The sequence below is a fragment of the Tupaia chinensis genome, unplaced genomic scaffold, assembly GCF_000334495.1.
Source record: "Tupaia chinensis unplaced genomic scaffold, TupChi_1.0 Scaffold141090_1, whole genome shotgun sequence".
NCBI lineage: Eukaryota > Metazoa > Chordata > Mammalia > Scandentia > Tupaiidae > Tupaia > Tupaia belangeri.
Window position 1 is genome coordinate 720,177 of NW_006200956.1, and position 4,592 is coordinate 724,768.

A 4,592-nucleotide genomic window follows, 5' to 3' on the forward strand; every position below is an offset into this window, starting at 1 on the left:
TATATATATTTGGATGTGGGGAAAGTCATGACATATATTTGCATAGAAAAACATAGAAAAATATTCAGGACTTTCCAGACAATTATATATATGTATATACATATATATGTATTTACATATTTATACATGTATATGTGTATATGTATATACATGTATGTATAAATTTTAAGTTTATGTATACATTTTAAATTTATAAATTAATAAATAAAATTAATTTTAAAACCCACTGAATACATGATTATGAATGGAAAGAATGTTAGAGCTTCTCATGCCATGTTCAGTTTTCATAGTTTTTAATCTATGTGTGTATGTATATTATATATAAAGTGTATATATGTGCATTATATATGTAGTATGTATATATATATATAATATACATACACACACACATATATATTTTAGCTTGCTATAGGGTGCACACACATACTATATATTTTAGTTTGCTATAGGGTGTATGCACTTGCCATAGAGAGAACTCACCCAGGGGTGATTTTTACAGCTACGCTGCCATTCCCTCTCCTTCATTCTCCCTCAGGAATTGGGGCACACATGCGTGATGCACCTGGCATGTTCTTTAAGTTTCCAGGCTGACACTCAGACTGCATAGACAACCATGTAGAATCTAGCTACCTTCACCACTATGCCACCTGCTGGCCCAAGGACTAGTTTTCAAAGGGTGGGTATAAGCACTGACTTTATAAGTAAAAGTCAAAGAAACTCAAAAATTCAAAAAATAAATTTTGCTCGTTTCTTTTTGCCTAATAGAGCCACTAAATTCTTTTATACAAAAGCTCCTTTCTAGGGCTGGAGATGCGAAATATTTGGATTGCTCATAAAAAGCATGTAGGGAAGTAAAATAAGTAACAGACTGACAGACCACATAGCAGGGGTACCGTAGTCCTATAGCTGTAGATTTGAATTTCCAGCGCTTTAGAGAGGTGAAAGGACAGTCCTCTCAATTCTATGGTCACTTTATTGGCATTAGCACCTAATCTGCACAGAGAGAGGCACTGAGGACACTGGGGAAGGAGGAGAGAGCCGAGTCCAGAGCAGGAGGCGAGTGCCCTGCGTGGCCCAGCCTGTCCAGCGCGAGCTCTGAGGGAGAGGAGCACCCTCCTCTCAATCAACTGCTTGCTTATTGGTGACCCTGTCCGATCTCGAAGCAGCTTAAAGACAGAGCCCAAGGTTACCATGAGATATTATTGGTGCCTCGCCCAATATCTGACACATAGCACATGTCCAATTAAAAAAAAAAAAAACACACTTGGCCAACAGGTGGTGTAGTGGTTAAGGGTGCTGGGCTCCCACATGGCTGAGCACAGTTCAAGTCCCAGACATGGCAGCTTACTTTCTCACTTTCCGTCCCTATCACTCTCTCTGTCTCTCTCTGGTGAGTGCATGCACCCTCTAGAAAGTTTTTTAAATAATAAATAAAATTGTTAGGGACAAGCAGTTAGTGTAACGGCTATGTCATTGAACTCCCATGTAGTCGACCGCAGTTCAAGTCCTGGACCCGGTGGCTTAAACTTACGCCAGGTATGTGTGTGTGCATGCCCAAAATCTCGAGAGGAGAATGGAGGAGAAGGGATTGTGGCGTGGCCATCCCCTCTGGGGGGTGATTTCTCGCTTTCTTCTCTGTCTCTCTGGCAAGCACACGCACCCTGTAGCAAAAAAAAAAAAAAAAAAAAAAAAAAAAAACTCTCCAAAAAATAATTAATTTTAAAACCCACTGAATAATGAATGAAAGAATCTTAGAGCTTCTCATGTCATTTTCAGTTAAAACTACAGTGAACTCAGAAAATAAATTACTCAATCTATTGTGGTAGCTAACTGAATATAATATTGATTTAAAAACACAAATAACTTCTTGATACTAGTACTGGTCATTCGTTAATAAAAAAAGGAAAACCCTGATTGCTTTTATAATAACACAACCTGTAAGACAAGAGGAAATATGACAGGGAAGCTATTGTATATGATTAAAACTGAAAAACTTATCAAAGAACATAAAGACAATAAAAAATTCTAAGTCAAACAATATTGTTAATAACCACTCCCATAATTGTATATAAATTAAATATAGTTTTAATCAGAATTGCATATTGTGGGTATAAAAGATTAAAATCAATAGTTAAATCAAGATGACCGTTTATAAGAATTTATTTAAAAAGAGAATGGTTAGATGCAATTTTCCATGCCTGAATAAAAAGAGAAAGCATCTATACTGCAATCAAAACCTCATCCCAGCAGTATGTAAAGACATCAGTGAGAACAAATTTAAGCATTTAAAATCAGATCCCAAGTACATGGAGATGTAGTATATGAAAAAAAGACCAGTCCATTTAGAAAGGATGACGTGTTTAGCAACTTATATTGAAATGCTGATTTACATATTTTCAAGACGAAAAATCAGAATCCTGCCTTCTGCAGAAATGTACGGATGTACTAAAGATCAAAATACAATAAATGAACTATAACATTATTGAAGGGGTTATTGAAAATGGTTTTGACCTTTGGGGTAAGAAGGCCTTTCTAGGCAACATAAAACCAAACCAGAAAAAAAAAGAAAAGAACATTTGGAAAGAACATAGGACAAGACTAGGGACAAAACAGAATAGAAGATATTTATTGAATAACGGTATACAAAAATTTAGATGGGAAAAAGAACAATAAGTATATAAAATAATGCCAACATTTATGGTAGCAAGAGAAAATAAGTTTGTTTGTTTGTTTGTTTGTTTTTGAAAGGTTTTTGCTATAGGGAACATACACTCACCAGAAAGACAGAGAGAGACAGAAAGTGAGAAATCACACCCCAGGGGGGATGGCCATGCTGCAATCCCTTCTCCTCCATTCTCCTCTAGGGATCTTGGGTATGCACGCACACATGCTGGGTGTGAGTTTAAGCCACCGGGTCCAGGACTCAAACCGTGGTCAACTACATGGGATTCCAGTGACATAGTCATTACACCAACTGCTAATTCCAAGAGAAAATAAGTTTTATAAAATGTGACAATTTCTAGCCATCACATTGGCAAAATATTCAAAGACCCATTACATTCAGTATTGGTGATGTTTAATGGCTAGTTATTTGACAATATTGATTAAAAGTATTGAAATTACAGGTGTGTACATATATGTGTATATAAACATAATGTTTATAGCAGAGAAAATAAAAGAGACGGAATCTATAATAAAATAATTTAAAACTCATGGTTCTTTTATAATAGAAAATACCATGCCATCTTGAAAAATAAGGTAGAATAAGTTCTAGAAAGATATCTCTGGGGGGTCAGCAGGTGGCATGGTGGTTTAAGGTGCTGGACACCCACATGGTCAACAGTGGTTTCAGTTCTGGACCTGATGACTTGCCTTGCCTTCTCTCTCTCTCTCTCTCTCTCTCTCTCTCCTTCACTCTTTGGTGAGCATGTGTACCCTATGGCAAATTAAATAACAATAAAAATTAGAAATAAAATTAAGTAAATAATTCTTTAAAAACGACAGTTCTGACATTAGTTGTGTGTCCAAAACAAGCATTAGGTTTTATTTGCATAAAAATACGCACACAGACCACGGTTTGAGTCCTGGACCCAGTGGCTTAAACTCACACTTGTCTCTATAAGTTTATGGAAAAATAGGAAGCATAGGTTTCAAGTTTCCAAGTTGCTAGTTCAGGTTTTGAGAAATGGAACAGAATAAGTGACTTTAATATTTATGCTCTATGATCAAAAACATTAGGGCATTAAAGAAAACAGGGTGCTTTTATCCTCACGTTTTAACAATAGCGGCAAGTTGGAAATAATGTTAAGAAAACAAGTAAAGGAAAATAAGATCTAAACTATGCATAATAAAAAACTCCATATTTAAAATATCTTGTGTCTACAGCATGGAACACAAATTGGATTCTATATTAGCGATTCCACAACTGGAGGTGTGGAAAATTGATTTAGGAGAAACACAGAATAATAAGGCATCACCATGCATGGTCCACCTAATATTATGGTTTTCTGAGTAAGGTTAAAGATGTAGAACTCTTCAAGATTACTTTAAAATCAAGAAGGAAATGGCAAAAAAAAAAAAAAAACGCTTTGGGCACACACTTTAAAATCAAGAAGGAAATGGCACATAGTATTTTATTGTTATTTCAAAGAGTTGTCTGGGCAATTCCCAAGCCTATCAGAACATTGTTTTCCTAATTTGATTAGATATAAGGATGTAAAATTATATTATTGGGTTGTCAGAAAAGTCATAATGCATTTTTGCATAGAAAAACATAGAAAAATACATCATAACTTTCCAACCACCTAATAGTTAATGAGAAAAAAGACAGAATAATAACAGATTTTTTAAAAAATAATTAGTATAGTGGCACATTTTTAGAAAGATGATAAAAGCAGGGACCAGCAGAAGGCATAATGGTTATGTCGCTGGACTCCCATTTAGTCAAGGGTGGTTTGAGTCCCAGACCCAGCAGTTTGAAATTCACGCCAGGCATGTATGTGTGCATGCTCAAAATCCCAAGGGGAGTATGGAAGAGAAGAGATTGTGGCATGACCATCCCCCCGGGAGGTGATTTCTCACTTTCTATCTCT

General features: G+C 35.8%; 1 protein-coding gene across 1 annotated transcript in view; it reads right to left on the reverse strand.

The window, feature by feature from the left end:
* The window catches only part of GABRG1 (gamma-aminobutyric acid type A receptor subunit gamma1), a 103,779-nt gene that overhangs the window by 91,186 nt on the left and 8,001 nt on the right, over positions 1 to 4,592 (reverse strand). The gene's annotated exons all lie outside the window — the stretch shown is intronic.